We start from the raw sequence: 8,115 nt of genomic DNA on the forward strand, positions 1-8,115 counted from the left end.
AACATCACATCCTTGCTATTAATATGTCAGAGCAGGTATTAGCCCCCCCCCGCCCCATCCCCTCCCCCATTTTTTTTAATGATGGACGTGTCAGCTTGGAAACACTTGGATTTCCAACTGTGATTTTATGGGGAGGAAAAAAATGAGCAGCTGTGTCATTTCGCCCCCCCCCCCCCCAACTCCCTGTCATAGTAATTGCAAACAGGCATCATATCCTTAAAAATATATCGCGCAGCACAACAAAAAAAAAAGCAAGGGGATGGGGAGGGTTGGTGTCGGGGGGGGTGGGGGGGGGTTGGATACCGTCTGCACCTGGTTTTCCACTCAATCCTTTGGATTGGATGGAGATCATATTCTAATGATTGTTTTTTTCTTATTTTATTTTTCCTGTGAAATCCTTCCACCAGAAATGTCACTGGAAGACTGACATAAATAAGGCAACATGTCGGTCGCATTGGGCCGCCTAATAAAACTCAATGCTCAAGCACCAATACACGAGGCAGCGGTTACATAATGTAAAAGGACTGAGACACATGTTGGTGCAACAGAACTCTTTTAGAATTTAAACTTTTGCGTGTTGCATTTGATTTGATTGCTTGTTTAAAAAAAACAAAACAAATCAAAGTACTTCAGTTTATACAATGTAATCTGGCACAACCTCTAAACCTTTTGTTGTCTATTTGCATATTGATCCAACGGCCTTTGAGCACGGCATTCAAATCCAATGGGCCAACGCGTCACAACAAGAAGACGCAAAAATAAACAAATGAATAAAAGCAAATCTTTCTCGCGCAGTATTTTTATAGTTTTAGAAAAGCCAAACTTCCGAGGCCCACACGCACCAACCCTTCCGCCATGTTATAATTTGAAACACTTTACTCTGTGTTTGTATTTTATTGGGACCTCGTGTTGGAGCCTTGGCCAACATTGGAAACACATGAAGAAAACAGAAACGGAGAGGCCGGTGAAAAGTTACCCCGCAACAACTCAAGCAACTTGAAAAGCCGAAGGATGAAGAAAAAAAAAAAAACATCAACCCCCCCCCCCCCCCAACAAAAAAAAAAACCCTCCAAAAAAGCCCCCCCCCCAAAAAAAAAGGAGAAACGCAGCCTTACCTTCGAGCTTCATGCCCACAGTGAGGCACTTCTGGAAGCGGCAGTACGGGCAGCGCTTCCTCTGGGTCTTGTCAATCTGGCAGCTCTGGTTCTCTATGCATGTGTAGCGCTTGTTGTTCTGGACGGTGCGCTTGAAGAAGCCCTGCGGAGAGAACCAATTAAGACGTCAGCCCGCTTGACCTCTGCGATGCCATGTAATTGGCCCATTCACACTCCCAGACAGACCGAGAGGGACAGGCGGCTCAATGGACACACACACACACACACACACACACACACACACACACACATGGACTCTGAGAGAAGTTTTAAAGGCTGAGCTTCAGCTGATTCTGCTTCCCAACAGACATACGAAATAGAAAGAAGAGTGTTTTAAAAAGATTCAGTCGTTTCGTCCAAGTTCATAATGGGACAAAGATTTGCGTGCTATCGCAGGAAAAATAACTATTCGCATTATTCCCTCTCCATCATTTCAGATACAACGCTTCTTTTTTTAGCCTTCCACTCAGATCTCGGAAAATATGAGCGAGGGGGTCCCGAAAGATCCAACAATTTTTTTTTTTTTTTTTTTTTTTCTATCCGCAAAACCCTCAATTCCAGCATTACAGAGACCCATGCCTGCAACATGGAATTCATTATGAGCCGCAGCGGTGAAAATCAGACGAAGGAAGGCGGAATTAACATATTCTAGACCCAAAGCCTGGTCAAGTCTTTAAAACCCGTCTTCTAAAATAAATAGAGGATATGCTACTGCCGGGCTGATTTCATTATAGTGGGCATGAACACATGCCTTCGTCATGAAATGCAACAGCTACAACTAAAACCTAGTAAGCATTCAGGCTTGGTGCTTTGGGTGCTTCTCTCCAGGGACAGGCTTGGGGGGGAAGGGGGGGGTGGACTTGCAGCACGAGTGTGCGGTGTCACATCTGGACGTTACGTGAGCAACACTGAACTGGACTTTGAACAGCAGCTCCGGTCAAAAGCAGCAGCTTTTGCCCTTTTTCTCTTATCAGGGTTGTTTTTTTTTTTTCTTCATTTCAGCAAATAAAAAAAGTAAGAAAAAAAGTGAAGTCAAAAAAAAAATCCTCTTCACAAAGTGAAACCGCATGTTGGTGAAATAAGTGGAAGTCAGTCCAAATGTAATTTTAATCCGCAGCGTGGGGAGGAAGGGGGGGGGGGGGGCCTTCCTGACCTTGAATTTTTAAAGCCAAAACGAGGTCAACCCCCGGAAGCTTCCCCGGCGACAACACAGGCGACAGCGCAGGCCATGCTCCGTCCAGCAGGCTGAGGAAAACAACGCACAGCGCTGCTTCACCAGAGCTCGACAGCGCAGGTCGGTCTTCTGACTGCAGCAGATCTCACACAGACACAAGCGGGAAGACCGGACTGGACCGTCCCGGCTCTTGTTTTTCCACCGTGAACGACACGGAGCGTGGCTGCATGCTGCCACCTGGGGCCGCGGTGCAGACTCTTGATGTTATTTTTTCCAGCCGCTCTGATGTGGCGCGTGTTTGCTCTACGTTAGAGGGGGGCTGGTGAACTTAGACCAGGAATCAAAAAAAAAAGGGGGGGGGCTGTGAGTGTGAGTGTGTGTGTGTGTGTGGTGTGAGAGAGAGAGAGAGAAAGAGGCAGAAATTTGAATGAGGGCTTGTGAGTGAGACAACCGAGTGCAAAATAATCGCTGGAGTTGCTTTCTCCCCAATACAAGTTTCAATATTGAGGTGAAAAACTGCTAAACTGGTGATGCGGTGCAAATAGATAGTTTAGTTGCTTTTTTTTTTTTTTTTCCTTTTCAACATAGCTGCTGAACATGCACTTGCACGTGGACGCAGACGAGGCGTTCGGGGGCCACAAGACGAGCTCACTGTAGCAGGTTACCAAATAGACACGGCCACACTTTGTCGAAGGGAAAAAAAAAAAAAAAAATCCCCGCTCTCATCGACATGCCGGACGCAGGCCGACGCGCAGAGCGACTCGCAGAGCCGGCAGTGATTTCCCCGGCGCTGGGGGTCAGAACGCAGCGCTGATGCCACTGACGTCTCCACCCCTCCAGCAAGTGCTGCATCTCAAGGTTGATCATACGGGATGAAAATCCATAATATCTGCTTTGAATAACGACCGCATGGGCGAAAAAAAATAAATAAATAAAAATAGAAAATAAAAAGCCACATCAATAAGCTTCGCGAGCTGCAATTTTTTTTTATTTTTTTTAATTTTTTTTTTACACTGTTAACACGGCCGTGTTTGTCTTCCGGCCTGTTTTTTTTTTTGTTTTTTTTGTGCTGACAGCCTCAAATCGGCGGCGTTTTTAAACAGCTGAGGAGAAACGCGGACGAAGGGGTGGGTGGGTGAGTGCGGAGGTGAGGTGAGGGGGGGGGGGCAGAAAGGGACAAACAGGCCGCTGATTGAGCTCAAACAGCAGCGACAGTTTGCCTCATTATCAGCCCCTCGGAAAACACGGCGGAGCCACACAGTGACTCTGTTCTCCTAATGAAGTCGCGATGAGAGTTTTTTGTGGACAGTTCGCAGGCTCCATTCAAACAGCGAGAGGGGGTGGGAGGTCAGTGTGTGTGTGTGGGGGCGGGGGGGTCAAAACCCTCACATCGCACCTCGAGAACGACGACAAAAGAGGGAGAAAACCTCGCAGAAATTTTTCTCTGACGCCGACAGGAAGAAAGAATTATTAAGGCCCGACTGTCACAACAATATTTGACCCCTGGCCTCCTTCACTTGTGGCCTTCCTGAACGGTTCTGGGCCAGGGGGGGCGGGGGGGGGGGGAGGGGTGCGGGGGAGAATCAAGCTTTGTTGCACCACGAGCGCTGAAGCAGGGAGGTTTGCGCGAAAGCTTAGCGTGAAATAAAAGAAAAGCGCTTCTCCACGGACGCACGGAGAGGCCAATAGGCTCCGCACTGCTTTCTATGTCCAAGTCCAGCCAGGATGCAAACATCAAGCCAACAAAGACTATATAGATACATATATACCTATGTATGTATAAATATATTCAGCGTTAATTTCAATAGATAGAAATACACAATTTGTGCTTCTTCTTTAAACGCTTAACTGACAGCCTGCATGTGCTTGCATGTGTGTGTGTGTGTGTGTGTGTGTGTGTGTGTGTGTGTGTGTGTATGGCGCACTAACCTTGCAACTCTCACAGGTCAGCAGTCCATAGTGGTAGCCAGAAACCTTGTCTCCGCACACGGGACACATCTCGTCCAGGTCTTCGTCGTACGTGTAGTCCATCATCTTCAACTGGGGCGCTGCCGCCGTCGGTGAGTCGATGGCACACACACACACACACACACACACACACACACACACACACACACACACACACACACACACCAGTTATTGAAATGAGTAAATCACAGGGTTGCAGCAGAGTGGCGTCGTATCTGTTGTTTTTTTTGTGTGTTTTGTTATTATGGAAGATGGAAGTTGAGTTTTGGATTTTGAGCGGCCGCGGCCATGTGTGTGTGTGTGTGTGTGTGTGTGTTTGTGTGTGTGTCCCCGCTTTACGCGCCTTGCAACAGGGAGTCAGAACGCACAACTGCCCTCCCTTTAAAAAAAAAGAAAAAGGAAAGGAAAAAAAAAAAAAAGAAGAGGCGCATGAGAGTGATTCCTCATAAATATGCATGCGCCGAAGCCGTGAACTCGCTGGGGGGAAACGAAGACATATTAGAGTTAAGGGCTGGAGAAGAGAAATGTTACCGCCCACAGACAAATGAAGACGCGCGGAGGAGCCCCGATCTCTGCAGGCGCGCGGAGGAAAGAGAGAAAGAGAGAGAGAATGAGAGACTTAAAAAAAAAAAAAAAAAGAGAGAGAGAGAGAGAGAGAGAGAGGGAAAGGCATCCCAACCCGGCTCGGACGAACGCCTTCTTTTTCCTCCGTGAACGAGACGCAAAAACGTTGAGGAGAGAGAAAGAAAGAAAAAAAAAAGTCGCTGCATTTGTTTACCTTGCGCAAAATAATAATAATAATAATAATAATAATAATAATAATAATAATAATAATAATAATCAGCCAAAGTGTGACGTTTTGCTCACACTTTAACCGCATCGCTCAAAAATAAATAAGCTTCATAAACTGACGGTTATTTGATGTGTAACGCACGGCAATTAAAGACACTATAAACTAATTTGGGGGTGGGGGAGTGGGGGGGTGGGGGGTGATTCTTTTAAATGTTTAGATCACCCTCCCCACGTAGCGGTCGACATGTTATCCAATAACCTCCTAAATCCTTCAATGGAGTCCCTTGACTTTAGGAGAGACTCTGCGTGACAGCAAAAGCAAACAGCCCGTGTGACATTTACAGCAGCGACTGGGGGCGCTGACGGTTCCAATCACACAGTCCAAGCATTCGGCATCAAACGGGAAAACAGAATAGTGGCTGTGAAAGTGGTGGATTAATTTTCTGCCGTCTTTGACCGAACCAAGGCCACCGTGTTTGAATTCACTGAATTAATTGCGCAGGACTAGATCCACTGGAAAAAAAAGACGCGATTTGCGGTTCGTTCAGGCGCCGTGCAGCATCTTCAGCTTGGAGCAACAAGTTTCACGCGGAGTGCCGGCGGTTTTTCCTCTGCTGCACACAAAATAGGCAACATTTCCTATTTCCCCCCCACACCCCCCGCTTCCCCGGAGTTGAAAAGAGAGGCAGAATTCCTCTTCGAGAACCACCATTAAGCATTTTAGACATTTTTTTTTTTTTTTTTTTTTTTAAATAAAGAGTATAAATAGGGTCAAATACCCTAAAATGGTCCTGACACTGCTGTTTTTAATCTAATAAAAAAAAAAAAGGAGAAGTGGGGGGAAAAAACTCAGAACCACAAAAACCTGCATTTCAAGAAACTTGAACAGCACAGGAAGCAGAATTAGGACTGCATTAAAAATAATAATAATAATACTGATAATAATAATAATAATTTTTAAAAAAAATAGCACCCTGTTTTATTTTTGTTTTTCCACAAACACGGGAATAAAATTCCACGCTGGTTTCCTGAGAAGCGTCGGGTTGATTTTGCGCTGCAGAGTGACAGGGATCCTTTACCTGCAGCCAGTGTCGCGCACGGCCCTCCAAAAACTGCGCAACAATTTGAGAGGAGAGAGAGAGAGAGAGAGAGAGAGAGAGAGAGAGAGAGAGAGAGAGAGAGAGAGAGAGAAAGAAAAAAACCGTGCAGAAGGAAGAAAAAAGAGCGGCGCCTCAGATCGGGCTACCTCGCTTTAAATCCTGCTGCAGCGCGGCAGATAACGGGCTCCTTAACAAGCCACTCCTCGCCTTTTGAGCGCAGCTTATCAGCGTCTCATAAAGCAGAAGCGGGTTAATTGATCGGATTGATCGCTCGCTTATATTACCGTCGAATGACGCGCGAGGAAGGGTAGGAAATAAAAAAAAAGAAGGAAAAGAGCTGGGAGAACTGGTGACTTTTGTGGCGATTCTTTTTAAAACCTACACAACGTGTTGCAAGCACGTGTATTTTTTTTTTTTATTATTATTTTTTTTTACAAATTGTGGCAAGTCCAAATTTTTAAAAGCTAAGGCATAAACTGTTTTTATTCGATGAAGTTGCGCACGTTCACTTGATGCTATCGTCTTGGACATGGGATGTGGTGCAACAGACATGACGAGGTAATGAGGAAATCGTCCAAAGATATATTTAGAAATAAATAAATAAAGCTACAATAAATAAAGACAAATTTTCTCATCACTATCAAGTTATTGCTTGAAATTTTGAGAGCCAACATTTGAAACTTTAGGTCGTTTTAAGGGGTGAGAAAAATCTGACTTCCCCTGGATTTATTTGACAGGTTTGGAAGTCGCCAATTTTCACACTGTCAGTGATGGAGCCTACAAATTAATTCGGAGGTCCAGAAATGAAATTAAGCAGAACAGACAGATTAATGCAAACGTTTTCCCTTCTTAAAAACAAACAAAAAACAAACAATAAAGAAACGGCGAATCAAATCCTGGCCCTGTCATCTTAAATTGCAATTTTGCGCTTCTTCTTTTTTTTTTTTTTTTAAACGACGTGCGGCCAGTCACCTTAAGCGGGACTGAAAGCTCTTAAACCCGCTGCTTTATCACGAACATCACCTCAATTGCTGCGTGCGTGGTTTTCGAAATATCACAAGAGACAAAAAAAAAGGCCCGAAATCCCCCCCCCCCCCCCTTAAAAAAAAAAAACTAAATAAATAAATAAAATAAAATCTCCAATCAACTTTTACATGCCAGTAAAGCGTGTTGTTAAACGCTTTTACGACAGGTGGTGTGGAGTCATTAGATGTAGAAATGTCACGAATATCAGCCGCTGCCAAACTTTCACAGTGACATTGAGCGCAATGCTGCGGACTTTTCGTACGGCTGCGAGGTCCGCGCGGAGGAAACGGGAGCCTGCGTTGGAATTTTCAGCACGAAATAATAATCATCATCATCATCATCATCATCATGATGACAACGATAATGAAAACTGAAATCCAGTGTGCCAAAATGGCAAAAGGACGGGGATCTTACCTTGCATGTTTCTTCGCACGAGCCCTTGTTCCCCATACGACCGAGCGAGACCCAGAGATTCAGTCTCGACTTTAGGCAGCATGACAGCGCCGCCGGCCCGAGCTGGACGCCCCGCACCGCCGCTCGGCGGTACACAAGCGGACCGTCCTCACGCGGAGCTGGTCCTCAGCAGTGTCCGGAATAATAATAATAATTTAAAAAAAAAAAAAAACCAAACAGCTGGGGGTTCTGCTGGTTCGCTGCTGCGGCCGTCCGGCTCCCTGTCCCTGTCCCCGGCCCCGGTCCTCCGGTCACCGGACCATGTCTCTGAGAGAGAGAAAAAACCGCTGGAGCCGATTTGAATGCCTTCTCTAGAGCAAGCTGCCGCGTGCGTGTTGCGCGCGCGCGCTCCTGGGTCACTTTAACTGTATTGGTTGTTGTTGTTGTTGTTGTTGTTGCTTTTTGTTGTGAGCCGTTACACGCAAAAAAAAACAACAAAAAAACCCCA

The 8,115-nt window shown here is 45.8% G+C and overlaps 1 long non-coding RNA gene across 1 annotated transcript; it reads right to left on the reverse strand.

The window, feature by feature from the left end:
* Positions 1–1,117: 1,117 nt before the first annotated feature.
* LOC142885851 (uncharacterized) lies at positions 1,118–7,812 on the reverse strand. The gene is made up of 3 exons (XR_012926342.1): positions 7,629–7,812; positions 4,258–4,376; positions 1,118–1,257 (listed from the first exon to the last, which is right to left on the reverse strand). It is a non-coding gene; the product is annotated as an uncharacterized LOC142885851 (long non-coding RNA).
* Between the last annotated feature and the right edge of the window lie 303 nt (positions 7,813–8,115).

Source organism: Nelusetta ayraudi, unplaced genomic scaffold (genome assembly GCF_046127955.1).
Source record: "Nelusetta ayraudi isolate G7.1 ecotype Tasmania unplaced genomic scaffold, CSIRO-AGI_Nayr_v1 ptg000013l, whole genome shotgun sequence".
Taxonomy (NCBI): domain Eukaryota; kingdom Metazoa; phylum Chordata; class Actinopteri; order Tetraodontiformes; family Monacanthidae; genus Nelusetta; species Nelusetta ayraudi.